Source organism: Ambystoma mexicanum, chromosome 10, assembly GCF_040938575.1.
Source record: "Ambystoma mexicanum isolate Mex_15411 chromosome 10, UKY_AmexF1_1, whole genome shotgun sequence".
In the NCBI taxonomy this organism is placed as follows: Eukaryota; Metazoa; Chordata; class Amphibia; order Caudata; family Ambystomatidae; genus Ambystoma; species Ambystoma mexicanum.
This window is the reverse complement of record NC_090932.1, coordinates 257203150-257227942: the sequence shown is the minus strand read 5'-3', so window position 1 is coordinate 257227942 and position 24793 is coordinate 257203150. Positions and strand designations below refer to the sequence as shown.

Below are 24793 nucleotides of genomic sequence, written 5' to 3'. Positions count from 1 at the left end.
TCCCAAAAAAAAATTCAAGTCTTTAGGCCAATTCCTGAATCAATATTTGAAAGGCAAAAACAAAATCAAAATTAAATTGCTGCAAAATATGGATACCTGTCCATAGCACAAGTACACAGGACTACAAGGACATTCATTGGCCTGCATTACAGGACCTACTTGCAAAACCACCTTCCATGATATCAAAAAGATATCAACACATCATTCAACTATAGGAAATCTAGTCTATAAACTGTACTATGCTAAACGTCCTGCTTTAGCACTAGCCAATTTAAATAACATTCTTCTACATTGTACAGCAAAATACCTACTTGAAGAAATCAACTATATCCAGAAAAAATATTTTGGAAGTGAAAGCCACTTACAGAATGAAATAGCTTTAAACCAAATTAGCAACAATTCTATGCATGGCAACCTTTTACTACACACATACAAAAAAGAAATACTAAAATTTAAAAGTACATCAGCTGAAGTACCAAATCATGTGTGTGTATGTTGCCGCAGAACTTTTTATAAAAGTAACACAAAAGACGTAGACCTATCATACAAAATAGAAGACAATGAAGATTCTAAATGGTTTCAATTAGCTCTCTACCTTATAGCAGAAAACAAATACGAAATTACTGACCCCTTAATACTTTGCAGTACTGCACTACAAAACTTGACAACAACCAAACTCTTTCACGAGCTATCACAAATAATTTGGAATTATATCCACTACAAAACTTAATTTATATGAGAGCATCATAATTCAAACAGTGCACCCATTTCAAGCAATAATACGCCTTCAACCAAAAACAGCAAAATTACCTCCCTCTGAATTAGTGAAAGGTATTTGTGGAAAAGTAGTGTATTTACCATTAGATCTAAAAGAAAATGTGCACACTCTAGGAGTGCAACGTCCAATGCAGCAATCTTTAATTATCTTAGTAAATGGAGTACCTACAAAAGACAAATAAATATGTCAACAGCTGCTTGTGGTCTCGTGCAAAAGGGATGTGACCTAGCAGTTCGGGCTGGACTACCCCTTTGGGGGTGGGACCAAGCCTGATTTGCATATGGTTTTTCCCCTTTTGTAATGGCTTGGCAGGCGAAGAACGATGGTCTGGAGGGTTGCCCAGAGCAATGCCAGAGGTCAAGATTTATCTAAACCTTCCAGCCATCAACTCTTTTGTTTTGTTAACAGCTGGTAGATTTACATAAAGTTAGACAAGCCTTGCAATATCTTAAAGAGAATAATGAATAAAACAAAGAAATTAATATTGAAGAAAACTTGAAGGATACAACTGAAATAATTCAAGAGACACAAGAAGCTGGTCAATTTGAGCTCCTAGATCCTGCTAAAATATCAAATACATTAGACTATTATACAATTCATCCATTGCACTCTAATGACACCATAGAAGATGCACTGGAAACATACCAAATGTGTCAAACAAAAGGATCACCAATCAGCATATGGGAAAAAAGTATAGAAGCATGTGCTTTTCCTCTACTCTTTCCTACTGGCAAAGGAGGAAGGTACGATGATAGACCTATTCAAATATCAGCATCAGAATACCGCTCATTACGGATGTATTCAGAAGATCCCAGATTTAGACAAAATGTGGAATACATATTCCACCTACTCTTTGAAAGTGAACTAGCAACTTTATGTTACGGAGTTGCACACACATTAAAAGCAGGATCCCACTTTCAAAATATGTCCGCTACACAATTATTACAAAAAGTGCAACAAAAAGATGAGGTTTTACAATCAAATATTACAAATCTATTAGCAAATATGCATGGTACTAAAGAGTACTGGTTTCAACGTCATGGAGATGTACGTTGTATGATCAGAAACCTTGGTCCATCCACTTGGTTTGTTACATTAAGTTGTGCAGAATATGCATGGGAAGATTTACATGATTTCCTACGCATATCAAACAAAAACAAAACAAACATAGATATACTAACACCTGGAGAACTTTGTTCTCTGGATCCTGTTAATGTTTCAAGATATTTTCACCATCGCTTCATTGCTATGCTACACTTTATTTGTAATAAAACTGTTCCTCCCAATGAAGAAGTTCAACACTTCTTTTGGAGAAAAGAATAGCAAGCCAGAGGAGCACCACATATCCACATGCTTTTATGGATTAAAGATGCTCCTAAATTTGGTCAAGACAGTGATGCCACTGTTTTACAGTTTATTGAAAAATATGTCACTTTTGAAATTCCATCAGAAGCCACAAATAGTGATCTTCATGCACACATTTTACAATTTCAAAGACAAAAATGTGGCAAATACTGTAGTTGCACATCCAAAAACAAAGGGAAATACTACACCAAATGCCGCTTTGGTTTCCCTAGACCGGTTACAAATACAGGTCAAGTGAACAACCTGATGTCTTCAGTTAGACATAGTGTTAAAGGTAAGTCACCTAAAAATACATATTACATAAAAAGAACAGAAGAAGAAAAATATATCAATGATTACAATGCAATCATTGCCCACTTATGGAATGCAAACATAGATGTGCAGTACATTGCAGACAATTCTACTGCAGTTGTACGATATGTTACAGCATACTTAACCAAAGCAGAAAAACAGAGCTCCAAGACCTCTGGAATGACCTGTCATCAGATAAAACAGTGTCTCAGGAATTATACAGCTTGAGCATAAAAATGCTCTCCCATAGAGAATGTGGATCCTATGAAGCAGCAGATCATTTAACTTGTACTGCATTGTATGGTAAATCTGAAAATATAGTATGGCTAAGTCTTGGTCCTGCTAAATCTTGAAAAATAGTTCTAAAATCATACAAAGATATAGAAACAATAGCCAAACATGATCCCAACAGCCAAGACATTTTAAAAAACAATTTATTGGACACATACTACCCAAACAGAAGTAATACTTTGGAAACCATGTGTCTATACCACATAGCCAAAACTTCATATACAAAAATAATATTAAACCTGTGTGACAACCTAACGGTTAGATGGTACGAAATAACAAGAATTATGAGACTTCAGCCAAAAGTAGTTTTCTTTGGACTGAAAGAGAGCCCAATTCTTTATTAACCAAATTCTTTTCTTTTCAGAAAAAACAGAAAAAAGGATACTTCTTCTGCAAGGTTCCGCCAATCTTCAAGGAGAGGGTCGTCTTGTCTGGCTGGCCAGTAATTGAAAGGGTAAGTTTTATCTGAAGGACTGTTCGAGGTCTTATTTATTTATCTTTGTCTTTACTTCTGTCTTTTCCTCTCTTCTTTTCCCTTTTTGTCTCTTGCTTTGCTTTTCCTCTGTCTCTCCGGATTGACGTTTCACTTTGGCTCTTAGGTTTCGATTCTTAAAGGATCTTCCTTTTTCTCTTCTGTTTACCTTGTGACTGGGCTAATAAAGTTCAAAGGTCTCTATGTTCCTTTTCTTTCCACTTCGAGCCATGTATTGTTTGTTTCTTTCAGTAAGGTTGCATGAGCCTGCTGGCTTTTCTGTTTCCCAATTGTAACGGCTGGCTTCCTTTTCAAAAGTCCTTTCAGCACATCACCCTATTTTCTAGAGTCCTCTTTCTTTTCACTGTTCATTTATGTGGATGTTCGCTTGTTTTATTTTGTAAGTGTGCAATTTCGTTACACTTTTCAGTAAGGAGGCCTTTACTTCATTTGGCTTCCCACATAGTTAAGCCCTTATTTCCTTTTGTTGCACATACGTAATAAAGTTTGTGTGGCCTGACTCTTTCTTTAAGGATTTCTCTTCGCCCTTTCACTTCTCAACCCTCTTATGGGTTAATCAAACGATCCTCCTGTTTTGTCAGCCTCTTACGAGGTCATAGGTTTTTACTCCTCTCCTCATTACGGAGCGTTACCTGCGGGCTGAGTCTTCCGTTTCCCCTCCGTCGGCGAACGAATGCTCTATCTCATCCCCGCCTCTTCCTAACTTCAAACCTCGGCTCCGGAGTTGGCATATCACCTTCTCTTCCAGTCGTGAAGAACGTCTCCCTCCTCCTCTCACTCCGTTGGTCAGGAGCAGGTCGTCGCGGTCCGCGCCTCCTCACGACACGATACGCGGCACTATTTCTTTATGTAACTCTTCCTGGTAACACTCTGCTCTCCGCTTCACCGTTGAACAATAAATAACTCAACCTAACTTTTATAACTTAACTCCGCGCAACGGCGCATTGGAACTTTCCCAATCTCGTTATCATATCAGCTGCCTCCTCAATATGCCCAGCTGAGACCGTTGGGCTCGACCTCCTCCTCGTCACCCACCGTTTCCTAGGGAACGAAAAAACACATGGTTTTAGAGGAAAGGTCCTACATGGCTCACTTCCTGGTTCAGTATCTCTGTCTCCGGAGGGCTTCAGAGTCCCAGTTTGTACATAAAAGTGAGGCAGACCCTAGGACTAGGACATACACATTGTCACACCCCCTCTACGAAACCCTTACGATCGGGAAGGGTTTCTGCCCTGGACAGATAATCAGCTTGGGCTAACAGTTTCCCTGGTTTATGAATTGTTCTAAAGGAGAAGGGCTGGAGGGAAAGAAACCATCTAAGTATTCTTTGATTTGAATCCTTGTTCCGAGCAAGCCAGACCAGGGGAGCATGATCTGTTATTAAAGTGAACTCTCGACCTAACAGATAATATCTTAAAGCGTCAATAGCCCACTTTACGGCCCAACACTCCTTCTCGATAGTTGGGTAGTTCAACTCGTGTGGTAACAGCTTCCGACTAATGAAGAGTATGGGCCTTTCTTTCTCTCCCTGATCCTGGAACAGCACAGCTCCGAGTCCGGTACCCGAGGCATCGGTGTGTAGATAAAACGGGGCGTTAAAATCCGGGCAGTGTAAGACAGCTCTTTCGGTGAGGGCCTCCTTTAAAGCCTTAAACGCTTGTAAAGTCTCCAAAGTCTCCCACGTTTTCTTTGTCGCTGAGCCCTTTTTTTAAGAGATCCGTGAGAGGGCTGGCTAGAGTAGAAAAGTGTGGAATAAATCTTCGATAGTATCCCACGAACCCTAGAAACGCCCATACTTGTTTAGGGGTAGCCAGAAATTTCAATTGTTTTATGGCCTTGATCTTCTCCTCTTGGGGTCTGATGATCCCCTGACCGACGTAATACCCCAAGTACTTTGTATGAAACATAGCAACATGAGTTTATTTGGGATTTATGTGTAACCCTGTCGTTTCCAAGGTTTTAAATATTCTGGTAAGATGTTGCAGGTGTTCTGTCGAGGTGTTGCTGTAAACTATGATATCATCAAGGTAAGCACCGACATACTGTTCATGTCCTTTGATAATATGGTTCATCAGTCGCTGAAAGGTCACTGGAGCTCCATGCAACTCGAAGGGTAGTACCGTAAATTGATACAAACCCGTTGGTGTGGCAAACGCCGTCTTTTCCTTATCTGCAGGAAGCACAGGAATTTGCCAGTAACCTTTGGTTAAATCAATTGTAGTCAAGAACCTCGCCTTCCCTAAATTGTTCAGGAGATCTTCTATTCGAGGCATTGGATATGCATCAAATTTAGAAATGTCATTTACTTTTCGAAAATCCATACAGAATCTCACACTCCCATCCGGCTTCGGTACCAGGACTACCGGGGAGCACCAGTCACTGTAGGAGGGTTCAATGATCCCTAAATCCAGCATTTCTTGGACCTCTTGGTTGAAGGCTTTGATCTTTGACTCAGGGATTCGATAAGGTCTTTGTCTCACTACGGCCCCTGGTTTGGTGACTATACGATGATCTGTTAGACTAGTTTTCCCTGGTAGGGAGGAGAATACATGTGAAAAGCTTTGTATGACATTAGACAATTCTGTTTTTTGAACAGCTGACAAACTTGGGTTTATAATTAGGCTCTCGGAACCAGTTTTCTTCTTTAGTTGGAGAAATTGTTCTTCTGCTACTTCATTCACGGATATCATGGCTATTGTTGGGACTGGAGTTCTCCATTTTTTAAGTAAATTGACATGATATGTTTGATAAGGAAATTTACAGTCTGTCTGTTTCACTTTATAGGTCAAGGGACCCAACACTTCTTGAATCTCATAAGGACCTTTCCAAGTAGCCAGCATTTTGTTCTCTGATGTAGGTACCAAGACGAGTACTTGATCTCCTTTCGTAAAAGTACGTAACTGTGTATTTTGATTGTAGTATTTCTCTTGTCTTATCTGTGCTTGGAGAAGATTATCTCTAGCCACTTTTTGTAGTTTTTCCACTCTTTCCTGTAGTTGGGAGGCATACTCCGTTAATGTTATCTCATGGTTTGGTTGCTCTTCCCAGGTTTCTTTAAACAGGTCTAACAAAGTACGAACGTGCCTCCCGAACATTAACTCAAAGGGTGAAAATCCTGTTGGTGCTTGTGGAGTATTCCTGAGTGTCATTAATATCCATGGAAGTATTCTATCCCAGTCTTTATTCTCTGGGGAAGTCGTTTTCTTCAGCATTTGCTTGATGGTATAATTATAACGTTCCACCAGCCCATCAGTCTGTGGGTGGTACACAGCGGTTTTTAGATTTTCTATTTTTAGTGTCTCACAAACTTGTTCTAGTACCTTGGACATGAAATTCAACCCCCGGTCGGTGACAATCTCTCGGGGTATCCCAACTCGTCCAATGAAAGTTATGATTGCGTCACAAATCTGCTGGGTATTTGTGGCTTTCAGGGGAAAGGCCTCGGGGTATCTAGTTGCATAATCGACCACTACAAGAATGTATTTGTTACCTCTTCGAGTCGGCTCCAAAGGTCCAACAATATCTATTCCGATCCTACTGAACGGTTCCATCACTAGTGGCATAGGTTGAAGTGGTGCTTTTCTCACATTGGCTCGGTTCTTCCGCTGGCAGTCCTCACATGTCTGACAGAATCGGACTACCTGCTGGTACACTCCAGGCCAATAAAATCTATCCAATATCTTTTTTGTTGTTTTCTCCGTTCCTAAGTGCCCTTCACCAATTTGAATGTGAGCGACTTCCAATATAGTCTGATAGAATTTATGGGGAATCAGTAACTGTTTCAATTTCTCACCATTTCTGGCCTTACTTAATCTATAATACAACCCATTCTCCTTGATGAATCGTGGTCCTTCTCCTGTTACTTCTTCTAAAGCCTGTTCCCGTGCATATTGTAGCAAAGGATCTAGCTCTTGAGCAGACCTGAAACTGTCTCCGTCTTCCTCGATCTTCCAGTCCACTGCTACCGGGAGAACATTTTTAGCTCTCCATTCTTCCTTTAGAGAGCGTCTGAGTTTTTTGCTTTTTTGTATTTTAGGAACTGGACTAGGTATTTCATCACTATGGAAAGGGGCTGTTTACAACCAGCTCTTCTCAATTTTATGAACTAACTCAGGTAATTTCTGAATATCCGAGCCAATTAAAAGTGGTTTTGGTAAATGAGGTAGTACTGCTGCCTTCACCCCCATTGTTTCCCCGACTACCTTGATTTGTATTTCCTTAGATGGGTAAACCCTTACATCCCCATGTACACATCAAATAGGAATTTTTTCTGAGGAATAATAATCTTCACCTACCAGCTCTGATGTTACGGCTGTCTGTAGGCTCCCTGAGTCGATTAACGCGGTGGTGTGCTTTCCATCCACCTCTGCATCACAGGTATACAGATACTGCGACGATCTACCATTCATCATTTCTGGAACCTCATTTCCTCTTTGGGATTCGAGTACCCCGACCTCCATTGGTTCAGCTTTCGTTTTTTTTCAGACAAAATCTTGCTAAATGTCCCCAGTCTCCACAGTCAAAACATTGTGGGCCTCTAGGTGTAAGAGTAGCTTGACGATAATTCACCGGACCCTCACTGCTAGGTCTGGAGCGTACGCTGTCACCTTCTGATCTTCAGAGCATTGAGTGAGGCCATCTTGGTGTTGTAGCGGACTTATTCAACAAAAGGGGTGGTTTATAGCTTGTCGGATATGTCATCACCTTCCCTTGTCCAGCCTTTTGGTAAGCAGAGGCCACTTCTACAGCCTCCGTTAAGGACAGCCTGGGATGTTGTTTGACCCACCTCTGTACCGGACCAGGGAGAGCTTCGACAAACTGTTCTAGAATGACCTTTTCAGTTATTTCGGCTGAAGTAGAGGTACCAGGTTGTAACCATTTCTCTGACAATTCCTTTACTTGATAAAACAACTGCCTCTGAGTTTCATCTCCCTTCAACTTGACTTCTCTAAACTTTAGTCGATAAGTTTCCTCGTGTCCCATCCGTTCAAATACCACTTTTTTCATGTCTGCATAGCTGGTATCACCTGCAGGGTTTGCCGCTTGATATGCACAGGTCAGACTTTAGCCGGGCATAGGAGACATATATTCAATCGTCTCCCCATTTTACATTCTCACAGTGTGTTCTCCATTCTCAACGACATAGGACATTTTGATTTTCAAGTTGTTGGTTAGACACAAAAATTATGAACCTACTTCTTATGTCACCGAGTACAGCTTCCTTTATACAGTGAATTTTTATCTATGTATGTTTTTCCATGAATGGATATCGTGGACTGTTATGAAATGAAACAACTGAAATTTCTTGCAAATATAAAGTTTATTTAAAAAGCTCATAATAGAAAGTTAAATGATAAATTAAAATTCATTTTACATTTATTTTTTGAGTCATGTGTTCAGCATCAGCAAGCACGTTGTTTTTCTTAGTGGTTGCTCAGAATAATATATGTTCCCACTAGGGTCCAAATAACCAGTGTACACTGAATTTTCCCTGTACACCTCCTAGATTCATAGAGGGGAGGACAACCCCCTTGTTATAGCTTGATATGCACATTGCATTTCACCGGTCATCAATGGTGCGATGTAATGACACCATCTCTCGGCGGGCCACTGTGCATTCCGAGATACTCTTTCAAAATTCACGAAGAAGTGCCCTGGGTCTTCGCCTGCCAAATACTTCTGTAAGACAGAGGTGGGTACCTGGGGGTTGTTTCGTATATTTGTGACTTCGAGTAGTCGAGCTTGCTGTATTTGTAAGGCCTGTTGGAAGGCTAACCTGTCAGCTTGAGCTTGTTGTGATTGCATTTGTAGGGCTTGTTGTAATAGTTGTTGACCCTCGCTCCGTGTCTTAATAAGGTCCTCCATGGCGTTCTCAGAATCCCACTTCTGACACCAAACTGTGACAACCTAACGGTTAGATGGTACGAAATAACAAGAATTATGAGACTTCAGCCAAAAGTAGTTTTCTTTGGACTGAAAGAGAGCCCAATTCTTTATTAACCAAATTCGTTTCTTTTCAGAAAAAACTGAAAAAAGGATACTTCTTCTGCAAGGTTCTGCCAATCTTCAAGGAGAGGGTCGTCTTGTCTGGCTGGCCAGTAATTGAAAAGGTAAGTTTTATCTGAAGGACTGTTCGAGGTCTTATTTATTTATCTTTGTCTTTACTTCTGTCTTTTCCTCTCTTCTTTTCACTTTTTGTCTCTTGCTTTGCTTTTCCTCTGTCTCTTCGGATTGACGTTTCACTTTGGCTCTTAGGTTTCGATTCTTAAAGGATCTTCCTTTTTCTCTTCTGTTTACCTTGTGACTGGGCTAATAAAGTTCAAAGGTCTCTATGTTCCTTTTCTTTCCACTTCGAGCCATGTATTGTTTGTTTCTTTCGGTAAGGTTGCATGAACCTGCTGGCTTTTCTGTTTCCCAATTGTAACGGCTGGCTTCCTTTTCAAAAGTCCTTTCAGCACATCACCCTATTTTCTAGAGTCCTCTTTCTTTTCACTGTTCATTTATGTGGATGTTCGCTTGTTTTATTTTGTAAGTGTGCAATTTCATTACACTTTTCAGTAAGGTGGCCTTTCCTACTTCATTTGGCTTCCCACATAGTTAAGCCCTTATTTCCTTTTATTGCACATACGTAATAAAGTTTGTGTGGCCTGACTCTTTCTTTAAGGATTTCTCTTCGCCCTTTCACTTCTCAACCCTCTTATGGGTTAATCAAACGATCCTCCTGTTTTGTCAGCCTCTTACGAGGTCATAGGTTTTTACTCCTCCCCTCACTACGGAGCGTTACCTGCGTGCTGAGACTTCCGTTTCCCCTCCGTCGGCGAACGAATGCTCTATCTCATCCCCGCCTCTTCCTAACTTCAAACCTCGGCTCTGGAGTTGGCAAATCACCTTCTCTTCCAGTCGTGAAGAACGTCTCCCTCCTCCTCTCACTCCGTTGGTCAGGAGCAGGTCATGGCGGTCCGCGCCTCCTCACGACACGATACGCTGCAGTATTTCTTTATGTAACTCTTCCTGGTAACACTCCGCTCTCCGCTTCAGCGTTGAACAATAAATAACTCAACCTAACTTTTATAACTTAACTCCGCGCAACGGCGCATTGGAACTTTCCCAATCTCGTTATCATATCAGCTGCCTCCTCAATATGCCCAGCTGAGATCGTTGGGCTCGACCTCCTCCTCGTCACCCATCGTTTCCTAGGGAACGAAAAAACACATGGTTTTAGAGGGAAGGTCCTACATGACTCACTACCTGGTTCAGTATCTCCGTCTCCGGAGGGCTTTAGAGTCCCAGTTTGTACATAAAAGTAAGCCAGACCCTAGGACTAGGACATACACATTGTCACAACCTGATGAAAAAAAAGGTAAATACAGAGTGACAAACTGTGAAGGCAGCTTAGTAAAACTCACCAAACCAAATTTAATTAATCATATCAAATTGTCATTAAAGACTCCTCAACATAAAGAACTATATTACATGTCTCAGCTACAACTCTTTAAACCATGGAGAAAAGAAGAAGAAATACTAGATAAATATGATTCATATGAAGACGCTTTCAAAGCAAATGAAAGCACTATAACTGATGTAAACTTTACACAGTACAAAACAATATTGCACAATGAACAGCAACACGAAGAACAACTGCAGGCCCAACTAGATAAGGACACTCCTGACAGTAGTCAACCTTCCGTAACAGGAAGCCAAGAACCACTGGGAGGACCACTAATAACAAATGAGACAGAATTAGCTATGACAGAAGTAGAAAACAGCATGTGTCAGTATGAAGATAAAGAAGACTTAACTATACTACAATCAAAACTAAACAATGAGCAACGTAGCATTTTTCAAGAAATAACAAAAGAAATTGCACATGGTGTATAACATGAAAACAAAGAATGCACCTGCCAAAATTACAAACCTACACTACTGTACGTCAGTGGTGAAGCTGGTTCTGGCAAAACATTCTTAATCAAAATCATCAGTAAGTTCCTTCAACAATTGACAAACAACAAACTGTCAGCTGTTGTCACTGCCCCCACAGGTTTAGCTGCCTACAACATGTCACTTTACACTGATTACTACTCCTGCCAGTAGAAAAGCAAAACAAATTAGACTATTACAAACTTTCTACAGAAGCTGCAATGGAACTACACAGAGTATTAAAACAAATGAACATGATACTAATAGATGAAGGGAGCATGGTGTCCAACCTAATGTTGGCTTTGATTCACCTCAGATTACAAGAAGTACTCAAAACAAACTACGAAGAGCTCTTTGCAGGAAAACACATTATTGATCTTCTTCAATTGACAGCACTAAAAGGGGAGCCTATTTTTAAAACATTAGGACACAAACTCTGCTGTAAAACTGTTGGCAGTATTGGAAATGTCAACCTTTGGCAACGTTTCCAATACAGAGATTTAACAGAAAACATGCAGCAATCTGCAGATCTCACTTATGCCAACATCCTAAAAAGTATTAGAGTTGGTATACTATCTAAAGAAGCAAAGCAATATTGAAAACCCGGCCCATTCATGCACTTTATGGCGATAATGCATGTGCTACAGATGTTATGGAACAATTAACCCATAAAAATGTCAATTGTATGGCCTGAATGCCAACTCTTGCAAGCTGTTTCAAATTCAATTAAATAATGTTAAATAAAAAAATGCAACCAATAATGGAAATTAGCGCCAGAGACAAACTAGATGTACATGGTATGACACTACCCATGTGTGAGCAAGACACAACAAGACTATATAGTTTAGAAAATTCAATCTCCAACACAGCTGGGTTGGAAAAGATATTAAAATTATCCTTAAATTGCAGAATAATGCTTAAACGTAACCTTGACGTGGACCAAGGACTAGTTAATGGAGCACTGGGTACAGTTATTGGCTTTCAAACATACCCACGTGACAACAAAATTCAGTTTGTCAATATTCTCTTTGACAAACTTTCAGAAGTAAAAAGGATAGGGTGCTCAACAGCTCGATTCCTTCTCTTCAAAGAAATGTATGAACGCAGAGAACAATTTTCTCTAACTCTTGCATAAGCAGTCACCATGCATAAATCACAAGGTCTAACCCTAGACAAAGCAATGATAGACATTGGTAACACAGTCTTTAAAGAAGGCCTGAGCTACGTAGTACTATCACGCTTATGTACACTTGACGGTCTATTTCTAATCAACTTTCATGCAAGTAAAGTAAACGCTGATATTCCTTGCATTTTAGAATACAATAGACTTCGCTCACTATACACCCCCCATCTAAACACATATTCTGTTCCACAAAAAGTAAAGCGTTGTAAAAGAAAACTAAATCAAACAGAAATGCAACAGGATGTCACTGCAAATCCTCCAAAGAGAGTAAAAGAAACTAAAACTTCATCAAGTACCACAAACATAAAAGAACCAATTAGGGAAAGTAAACCAGGTACTTCGTCAAAGAAGGAAGACAAACTCCAAACAAAGCAGTCAGATACAGAACTACCTGGTCCATTTAAACTCTCAAATATAGTTGGAGTAAGTTGCTACGCAAATGTAGCAATGAATATTCTATTTCAATTGCCACCAATTGTTGACAACATTTACTTACACAGTACAGACCAATTGTGTTTGCAAATGTTAGTACTTCATAGAAACGCAACAAACAATCCTGACAACACATATAGTGTTTATGGAATAAGACAACAATTGGACTACTGTGCTGGAATGGTTAAATTCACTATAAACTCACAGGAAGATCCACAAGAATTTATAATGTACTTACTACAAGTACTGGAAAATAAAAACATACCTATAAATGGAATCTTCCAGATTTCATACATGTGGAGACATACATGCACTCTCTGCAACAATGTGACACAGGAACAAATCCCCAATGAACGCTTTGTATATACATCAATACCTAATTGTGAATCCATTCCATTTCAGCAACTTGTACAAAAGGCAAACCATGGTAGATTATGTACTACCTGCAATTCGAATAATCGCTCCACCTTATTAATACAAACACATAGTAAATACGTAATACTAATGCTTCTACGTTACAATGCAGATGGTACCAAAAACAACTGCAAGCTGACTGGATTCACACAAGGTCAAGTATCACTTGGTAAGAAAACCTTCACAACAATAGGTATAATCTACCGCGCAGGAGCCACAAGCAATTCAGGTCACTACACTGCATATATAAAAAAGAAAATGTGGATGGTTTGAATGTAATGATAGTACCATTACTCTAAAGCAGAGATTACCAGCAAATCTTTCAAACACTTATTTAATGTTCTTAAAACCAAAATTTATTAACTAAACTGTACTTAAACCTTAACTAAACTTGTAGTAAACAAATATAAACTGTTACAATATTCCAACAGGTATCTAACTGCCCAAAGATTCTACAACAACTAATCAGATAAATGAATACCACTAAATTAGAGCAAAAAATAGATAGTTAGAATACACCATCTGGTATCTAACTAACCTAAAATATTACAATATCCAAACTGATTAATCAATACCACTAAATTATATCAAAGAATAGACAGCTAGAATACGCCAATTGGTATCTAACTGCCCCAAAATTTTACAATACCCAAACAGATAAATCATTACCACTAAAACATGTAAAAAAATGGACAGTTAGAATACGCCAACTGGTATCTAACTGCTACAAAATTTTACAATATCCAAACAAATAAATAATATGTAACTGCTCCAAAAATCAGCAACAAGCCAATATATAGAGCATTAGCCAGAAACAACAAGTGAACACTGAAAACAAACAAACAAACAAATAGACTGTAGCATAACAAAAAACGTTTTTTTTTTAATCCAACATGCATTTTCTTCTCCCACAGACCCAATGATTTTAGCAACACACACAGAAAGTGAGCAAATTGCACAGTACACTGGTTTGTACTGTACTAAATATGAGGGTAAAAAAAAAGTTGATTATTCAATGTTATAAGTCGTTACAAAATATGAATACTAACATAATCTTTTCTTTTATCACAGAAATGAGCAAGAAATACATGTACTCCAGTTACTAAACCAAACAGTAAGTATATTATAATAAGTACAACCATTGCAGCATATCACACCCATAGTGGTTTATAACTTTGTTCCTTATAAATTTGTTTTTGAATCCCAAGGTTATAAGCCACTATGAGTGTGATATGCTGCGGTGGTTGTGGCCAGGGCACAGAGTCTTGGGAGCATGGCCATATGGCCATGCTCCCAAGACTCTGTGCCCTGGCCACAACCACCGCAGCATATTACACCCATAAAGTCAAACATTTTAACTATGCCTTATGGGAACTTTTAATGTCCGCGGACATAATGAGTGTTCTTAGAACACTTTGAACTTGTCAGCGAAAAATACGGACAGCGTCCTCAGGACACCCCCATTTTGTTTATTTACGAACATTTCAGAACACGTTGAGTGTTCTTAGAACACTATCAACTTATCTACGAACAAAACGGACAGGCATACCGTTCTCAGGACACTCCCATTTTGTTTATTTACCAACATTTCAGGACACCGCGAGTGCTCTTAGAACACTTTCAAGTTGCCAGTGAACAATACAGACAGCGTCCTCAGGACACCCCCTTTTCGTTTATTTATGAACATTTCAGGACACCGTGGGTGTTCTTAGAACACTATCAACTTGGCAGTGAACAATACAGACAGCGTCCTCAGGACACCCCCATTTTGTTTATTTACGAACATTTTAGGACACGTTGAGTGTTCTTAGAACACTATCAACTTATCTACGAACAAACCGGACAGGCATACCGTTCTCAGGACACTCCCATTTTGTTTATTTACAAACATTTCAGGACACCGCAAGTGCTCTTAGAACACTTTCAAGTTGCCAGTGAACAATACAGACAGCGTCCTCAGGACACCCCCATTTTGTTTATTTACAAACATTTCAGGACACCGCGAGTGTTCTTAGAACACTTTCAACTTGCCAGCAAACAATACGGACAGCGTCCTCAGGACACCCCCATTTTGTTTATTTACGAACATTTTAGGACACAGCGAGTGTTCTTAGAACACTATCAATTTATCTACGAACAAAACAGACAGACATACCGTTCTCAGGACACCCCCATTTTGTTTTTTTACGAATATTTCAGGACAGCGCGAGTGCTCTTAGAACACTTTCAAGTTGCCAGCGAACAATACGGACAGCGTCCTCAGGACACCCCCATTTTGTTTATTTACGAACATTTCAGGACAACGCAAGTGCTCTTAGAACACTTTCAAGTTGCCAGCAAACAATACGGACAGCATCCTCAGGACACCCCCATTTTGTTTATTTACGAACATTTTAGGACACAGCGAGTGTTCTTAGAACACTATCAATTTATCTACGAACAAAACGGACAGACATACCGTTCTCAGGACACCCCCATTTTGTTTATTTACGAATATTTCAGGACAGCGCGAGTGCTCTTAGAACACTTTCAAGTTGCCAGCGAACAATACAGACAGCGTCCTCAGGACACCCCCATTTTGTTTATTTACGAACATTTCAGGACACCGCGAGTGTTCTTAGAACACTTTCAACTTGCCAGCGAACAATACGGACAGCGTCCTCAGGACATCCCCATTTTGTTTATTTACAAACATTTTAGGACATGGCGAGTGTTCTTAGAACACTATCAACTTATCTATGAACAAAACGGACAGGCATACCGCTCTCAGGACACCCCCATTTTGTTTATTTACAAACATTTCAGGACACCCCGTTCTCAGGACAATCCCATTTTATTTATTTAACAACATTTCAGAACACCGCAAGTGTTCTTAGAACAATTTCAACTTACAGGCGAACAATACAGACAGCGTCCTCAGGACACCCCCAACTTGTTTATTTAAGGACATTTCAGGACACTGCGAGTGTTCTTAGAACAGTTTAAGCTTGCTTGCAAACAACACGGACACATATTGCATCCTCAGAATACCCCCATTTAGTTTATTCAGAACATTTCAGAACAGCTGTGTTGTCCGCAGACAAATCGAACACAACAAGAGGGTCTTCCACCTAAAAAAAATACAACATTTAACCTATCTCATACTCTCCCACCCTCCCCAAACACTCTTACACACCAACACACTCTATTAAATACAATTTTTCAACCAAGTTTCACTGCGCTGTCCGCGGACATCCGCAAATCCAAGATGGCGGGTGCTACCGAAAATCTGACGCGCTTCACAATCTACGCCATCCAATCAGCGAAAACGTCACATCTCCGCGGACATCACGTAAGCTGATTGGCCAATCAGGACACTATCCGCGGAGCGAACAGGGAAGTATGTCCGCGGACCAAACACAGATATCACAATTTTTTTTGGCCTACTTTTTGGTCATTCTAAAAGAAACTACTGGACGGAATTTCACCAAATTTGCAAAAGCACGCTTTCGGGACCAAGCCGCTACTCCTGCTCCAAATTTGGTGAAAATCCGTCCAGCGGTTTGAGCTGTAGGCGCGAGCAAAGTTTTTTCCCCATTCAGTCTATGGAAAACAAAAAATGTGGGACCCGCCCCTTATAACTTTGCCCCCCCTTGACGAATCCTCACCAAACTTTGCAGAAAATTCACAGTGGGCCATATACTTTTTTTTGCAAATTTTGGTGAGGATTCGTCCAGGGGGAGCGAAGTTATAAGCCGCCCAAAAGTGCTCTTCCTATGGAAACAGCAACTTAACCATACCGTGGCCATGTAATATATATATTATATATATATATATATATATATATGTATATATTCAACCATTGCAATTGTGAGGGTGACATTTTGGGCCATTTCCCTAGGGGAGAAGAGAGGCATGTCTCACCTTAATTTCAGAGTACAATAGAGAGTGGGGGGCACATCCATCCCAAGAGGAGGGGAAAAAGGCATACCTCACGAGTACATATGAGAGGTATTCCTCATACTTTCACTGCGAAGGAGAAGAAAGACCTATCTCACCTTACTTTCAGAGTGCAAAGGGAGCCAGGCCACATCCGAAGGTGGAGAATAAATGCATATATGCATATAGCCAGCAGAAACACAAGTAACAGTGTTAGCAGCCCCAGCATCTTCAACCAGCTCCCTTTACAAAACACAACCTTCTTTAATAACAGTGGCTCCAGGTTGCACCTGGAACCATGACCAACAATCCAGAATCTAAAGGATCCAATTCCAATCCATGAACCAGAAAGTATTTACATAATGATAGCTTGTGAAACTATGTACATAAACAGCTTACCTTTGCATATATAACACACCACTTTCCCTTTCCCAGTCACAGCACAGTTACTTCAAGATGGCCACCCTTTCCTTACCCCACTTCTCTCCATGAATCAACCTGACATCATTTCCCAAATCTTCCTTCACTTCCTTCACTTCCATCGGTCTTGAATGTTTCATCATTCCTTTTTTCACTGCTCTTCCAAGCCTCATTTTTTCCATAGTACCTTTGGGCATCGCCCTTTCCCTGGCACAATTCTTCCAATCATATCTTTCTCTGGCCTTCACCTGAGCACCCACTATTCTTTTCTTTACCACCTCTTCAGACACCACTGATCTCTCACTACAATACTTTCTCTTCCATCCTGGATGCAATATGTAATTTGGTAGCCTTCTCCTCAAGACTTCAAATGGCAACACACCAGTCACTTGATGAGGTGCCACACTGTGCTGAACAACTCTCTTCATCATCACCCGCACCTAATCTCCACTAGTAGCCAAAGCAATTTGTATTACATCCATAATAGTTCTGTTAAATCTTTCTACCACCACATTACCTTTAGGGTTGTACAACGCGGCAGGTGCATTGCATGCTACACCCCATTCTCTTCCAGGAATTCCTCAATTTCTTTGGCCATGAATTGTGGTACATTGTCTGAAATGATTTTTATTGAAAACCCTTCTCTCCAAAATAAAGATTCTGAAAATGTTACCACTCTCTTGCCACTGCTATCCTTCACCACTAGGCCATTTAGAAAGAAGGTCCAAAGCCACAACCACGTAATTGCTTTGACATTTACCCTTACGGCAATGGGACCCAAGATATCCACTGCCTGTACTCAGAGGCTCTATCACCTGCATCGGTGGAACCCTGGTTATGAGCATGTTGTTGCTGATGCTACAACCCTCACACTGCTTCAGCATTTCCTCTGTCATCATCCATTCCAGGCCACCAGTATTCTTGATGTAACAACCCTTTGGTTATACACAAGCGCAAATGACCTTCATGGGCAATTTGCAACATATTTTTCATCATTCCATCCTGGACCACCATTCTATCTCCTCTAATCAACACTCCTTTCTGCGCACTCAGATCATCAAATGTAATCCAACATACGCTGGGCACGCCAATTGTCTTCATCTCCAATGCGGCAATCAATAAAAACGACACCTTCCTCTAACTCTACTCACCATGAGCACTTTCAACAGCATTGGGGGATAAAGCATTCACAACCACATTAAGTTCTCCATTTATGTGTTGTACCTCAAAATCCAGGCTTTGCAAACTTGTAATCCACTGTACAATCCTTCTAGACACTCTATCCAACCTTTTAAACTAAACATGCCCACCAAAGGCTTCTGATCGGTCACAATGACAAACCTCCTCCCCCACACAACATTTTCGAACTTCTCAATTCCCCAAACACATCCCTGGGCTTCTCGCTCAACCACAGAATATCATTGTTCTGCTTCTTTGAGCACCCACGAAGCAAACGCCATGGTTTGTACATCCTTCCATTTCTTCTGCATCAATACACACCAAAGCCCTTTTTCATGGGCATCCACATATAAATAGGGTGTTTCACGTATTAGTCCCTGGGCATCTCTTTCTCAGGTGGCCAGGGCATGGCCATAGCCTTTGGATCCAGGTTCTGGGGGTGGACCAGTGTGGGAGGATCACCTGGGTGAGGGGTTTTCAGGGAGTGGGAGTCGAAGCGCGATATTCCCCCCTTTCAGGTACACATGACCCATCCTATTTTAGGGATTCTCCAATGTCCCAACCCCCCGCCCCCTTTTTCACACAAATACTGGGCCGAGGAAGAGGGTGACTGAGAGTGGAGAGGCTAACCCTTACATATCTCATTGGACATGTCCCACTAATTGAGTCAGGCAAAGTCAGGCACTTGACTTTAAGTACATACATCTGCTACCAATTAGCTCTCACCGCACAGATAAAAGGTGGAACATAGAGACACACTCTGAGCAAGGTGGTACACAAGCTAGAGCAGGACTTCTGGAACAAAGGTAAACCTACTGGAGCAGAGCGAGGGACAGAGGGATGAGAATAAAGGGTAGAGGACCCCAGGAGTTCCCTGCAGGAGGTTTTTGCCTCCAAAATGCTGTGAAAGACACAGGTAGCAGGCCATATCCCAGACAAGAAGACTGCATTGTGTTTCAAGGATACCAGTGACCCTCTTGGGTGAACGGCAGAGTTGGGGAGACAAGGCCAAGCCTGTGGTGTTGACTGTGACTCGTGAATTCAAATTGTAAAGAGCAGAAAGGAATGCACACAGCCGGTGAGTTGGCAAGCAACATGAAAGACTGGTGTGTGTTAAGCAAAGATTGAAGTTGCAACATTCTATCGCACAATTGAAGACTGCACATGTGTGTATGAGATGCAAAGAAAGGCAGACCTGTGGTGAACTTTGAATTACTGATTGCTGTGAAACCAGTGAAACCAGTGAAACTGAGTAGCGGATAGTCCAGCGAAAGGAAGTAGCCCTTTTGAAAGTCTATGTGAAAGGTGAAATGTTTTTGTTATAATGCGATAAAGTGGATGAAGTATAAGAAGCGAAGTGATCAAAAGTAACCCCAGGAAAAGGAGGAAGTAAAAAGGTGAATGTTCAACTTTTGTGCTTATGATTTTGAACTACCCCGGCCAAGAGACACTGAGGCAAATAACACAAGAGTGTGAGTTGAAGGGAAAAGTCAAAGAGGTTCTGTGGAGGTCTATAGTAAAAGCCACGCACATTCAAAATCCTTGACATCAGGAAAAGGTCGGAGTCCGACTGAGAGAGACCAGAAGTGTGATAAGGTAGGGAAAGGGAACCCCTAAAGAATGTGAATTTAGCTTGGGGAAGGCAAACCGTGCTAGGGCTGTGTTTGAAAGGTCCAAGCCTGGTTGAAGGAGACCTACATTAACTTGTTGCATTGAAAGGTCTAAGCCTGACTGAGGGAGACCTACATACACTTGTTGCTTTGAAAGTTCTGAGCCAGATCGAGGGAGACTGATGTGAACTTTTTGTTGAACTGTGTTTTGAAAGCTGGAAGGAGAGACTTTAACATTGAAGGCCAGGCGGGCCTCGATCCATGTTTTGAACTGCCTTTGTTTTGAGAACCTGAGCTAGAGTGTGTCATCCTGTCTATGGAGACCACCTTAATCTGTGCTGTCCAAACGTGGGGAGGAGAGCTGACTCAGTCAAATGTATTATTTATATTCAAACACTGATTTTCCTTTGCATACATATTCTCCTTTACACACTTTTTGTACAAGAGGTAGGGCAGGCATTAGGTTATGTAAAAAAGTGTAGGCCATTTTGATGTGACAGACTCGACCAGGACAGTTTTATTTATTATTTGATGGTACAGACTACTCCCATCCTATCTATAGGGCAAAGTAGGAGTCTTTCCAAACCGTGAACATTGAATAAAGGTTTTACAAATTGTACCTTTGTTTCAGTGTCATACTTGTGATACCACTATTCCCTTACACTTCCCAGTCCTCTTTAAACCCGTTCAGCATCAGGGCACTAGTTGGACATTCCAGTATATCTTCAAACTCCTTCTGGCATGCTCCACTCAACACAAATCGAGCCCCCTTTTTACCCAAAGACCTAATTTCTTTGGTTTGTTCTGACACATTTTGTACCAAAGTTCCCATTGTACTCAATCCTAAATACGAGGACAGTTTCTCTTTATCCTTTGGTGGATTCATCTTTGCCATGGGCTCCATGGCAGCTGTCTTGGGTTTAATACTTGAGGCAACAACTGATGAACCAGGTTCTGAACTTTGTTCAACCTAAACCTACACTTCTCCATTGATATTGTCAGTCCAGCCCCACACAAACCTCTTAAAACTTCTCTTAGTCTCTCATCATGGTCCTCCATACTTCTTCCCTACACCAAAATGTCATCCTGGTAGCAACATACTCCCCCCATCCCTTTGAGAAATCTACTCATCACTCTCTGGAACACACTTGACGACGATATCAAACCAAAGGGCATTATTCTACAACCGAAAGACCCAAATGGCATAATAAAAGATGTCAAATCTATTGACTCATGTTGTAATCGAACCTTGTGATATGCTGCCTTCAAATCTATTGTGGCCAAACTCTCTGCACCTGTGATTGCTGCCAACAGATCCCCTCTCTTGGCAAAGGAAATCTATTTGGCACCACACACTTGTTCAAAGCCCAAAGGTCTATATACAATCTCACATTCCCATTGGGTTTCTGTCCTGCCACAATAGGGCTAACCCACTCTGGGGCCTCTGCATCTTCAATATTGCCTTCATTTAGCATTCGCTTCAGTTCCTTCTCAATATTGCACCTTAACGCCAATGGTATTGTTCTGGGTTTGGGTCTGACAGGAATCGCACCAGGTTTCAACTTTGAGATGCCCAAAGCCCTTCAAACATCCTGTCACCTCCTCAAATACACTCAGAAACCAATTCTTCACATCCGTATTCTCAGCATTCACCTTGCTCACTACTTCATATTTGTGTGCAATGTGAGGGGTCAGAAATGTGAGACGGCCAACTTTGTGAAGGTTTTTCAAAAGATGCCATATTATTAACTCAAAAGGTTGGATAAACGCCTCACTATCGCTAACCTGATGAGGATTTCCTTGCCTAAAATAAACTAAAGGAAACACTCTAACAAAAGGGTTCTGTCCCTCACACTTAAACATACACCAACTTAATAAGGTAATATATGGATGTTCAACAACAACAAAAATGTAACATTTAAATTCACATCCTAACAACTGTTTCTTCTTCTAATCCGGGCCAATTCCTCTTCCCCAGATTCAAGAAGGATTTTGTTCAACAGTTCCAAAAAAAGGTTAAGGAAATCCTGTTTTGTAACAAAGTTCCACTTGATTTCTCTTTTTGTTCCGACTTGATAACACAAAGTTCCAACTTGTATTCATCCAACAGTACACAAGTGTTCAACAAAGGTTTCATCTTTTCACTTGCGACAAAGTTCTTGAAACAACTTCTTTTCATCAGCATAGAATATGTCCTTACTTCATTGGTTTCAACAAAAAATGTCTTTGTCAGGCTATTTCTGCACCAGTTCACAAAACCACTTGTTTGACAATATTAAATACTTCTGCAGCAGTCCATACAACACTTACTTCAGTGATATTAATTTGTCAGGATGATTCTGCATTAATCCAAAAAACACACACGATTTTTAACCACACCAGAGTACTTCAATTGCTTCAACCGGGTCCACTCACCTGTCGGGCCTATTAAGACAAATGTTCTCTGCTATGGTGTACTCTCCTGCAAGAACATATCAAAATACTACAACGTTCTCTGACCTGGTGTAATCTCATGCCAGGCCAGAATAAACTATTACTTGCAAGTACTTCTGTCGTAAAGGTTATGCTCAAATAGGTTAGCAATGCCTTTTACTTCACAACATGACGTATAAGAAACTCTTCAAGGGAAGCAAGAACCACACTGGTGTTGGTTGTTACACCTGTGTGATGAGCATGCTCTCTGCAGGTTATGCTCCACTCCTTCTGTATGCATTTTTTCAGGGCAGCTCTCCTGTCACTCGTTTCACTTTTACACTTCTTTGGCGATGTGGGTTTAAGACATTTTCTCCTAGTACCTCCTTTTCAATTGGGCAATAGTTTTTACCAACACTGAAAGTCTCAACTGCCTTCTTTTGCCTGGGTATGTTTCTCTTTTGGCTTTGGCAATGATGGTTTGTCTTTTCTCCTATGGATATTGCCCTTTCTTGTTGCTGGCTCTTATTATGCCCCACAATGTTATAATCACGCTCTTCTGGGTTGATAATCAGGTTCTTATTCTGCCATCTGCGCCTTTTTAAATCAGCCTGGTTCACAACAGAAGAATTAACCTGGTTTACATTGGTTTGGTATTCAAAAGGTTTCTTCTTCAACTTTACTATGTTTACCAGGTTTCTGAGGTTACAGCCCCTGGACTGACTTGGCCAGTAGGCAGTTACGGAGCACTCCGTGGTCACAATCTAACAGTGAGCTCCCTGGGTCTGGTGTGCACGTCTGTTTGCCTTGCTGCCTCCAGGTCCTCTGCTTCTGTTTCCCCACGTGGGCTGGCAAACTCACCTTCCCGGCATCCCACAACCTGTGTCTGTCACCAGCAGGGCTCTTCTGGCTCCCACAACTCTCCAGTGCTTGCCTGCCATCGGTGCTTGTCTGACAATGGGGAACATAATGAAATGTTGTGCTTTCCGCTGTGCAACCTCTGCATCTGCGATCTCTAACGCTTCCCGCTGTGCGAGCTTTGTAGCATAAAAGACCCCTCAGGACCGGCATCCAATTTACACACCACTGTGGTCTCGGCGTCTTGGCTCTGATCTGAGTGGAGCCACTGGACCCGATCCAGGCCACCCTTCACCAATTGGCCTGGAAGCATTGTGCCCGCTGCTGCATGCACACCTGGCTGGAGCTGCTGTTGGGTCCCTGCACCAACACCTCACGTCACCATTATAATAAATAGGGTAAGAGACTTTGTAGTATGTGCCAGCAGAAACACAAGTAAGTGTTAGCAACCCCAGCCTCTTCAACCGGCTCCCTTTTCAAAGCACAACATTCTTTAACAGTGGTTCCAGGTTGTACCTGGAACCATGACCAACAATCCAGAATCTAAAGGATTCAATTCCATTGTATGAACAAGAAAGCATTTACATAATGATAACATGAGGAACTATGTACATGCAGTCTCCCTTTGCATAAATAACAAAAGGCATATCTGATCTTACCTTGACAGTACAGTAGAGGGGTGGACCACATCCTTCCCCATTGGAGGAGAATAAAGGCATATCCCACTTTACCTTCAGAGTACAGAAGAGAGTCAGCCCACATCCTTCTCCGGAGGAGAAGAAAGGCATACCTTGCCTTTCCTGCAGAGTACAGAGAGGCAGACCCTATCCTTCCTCAGAGGAGGAAAACAAAGATGTACCACACCCTACCTTCACAATATAGAGGAGAGGCAGACAACATCCTTCCCCGGGGGAGGAGACAAAAGTTATTGTTCACCTTTCCTTCAGATTACCAAATTGAGCAGGCCATATACTATGCCAGAAGAAATCAAGAGAGTACACCACATTCTATGCAAACGGCTACCATATAACAGGGATAGAGCAGAAGGCCACATCCTATAGTAGATATGGAGATGGGAAAGACCAGTATACAACAACACACAAACCATAGAAAGGAAAGGAAGTAGACCTCACTTAACCTTTAGTAGTGGGTGATATAACTAGACTGCAATTCCCACTAGGAGGGGAACAGTAACAAAACTCATTGAGCCTGGAATTGATAGGCCAGCTCAA

At 41.1% G+C, this 24793-nt stretch overlaps 1 protein-coding gene across 1 annotated transcript in view; it reads right to left on the bottom strand.

Moving 5' to 3' along the window:
* LOC138492854 (mucin-3A-like) overlaps nucleotides 1-24793 on the bottom strand; it is a 472647-nt gene that overhangs the window by 67547 nt on the left and 380307 nt on the right. The gene's annotated exons all lie outside the window — the stretch shown is intronic.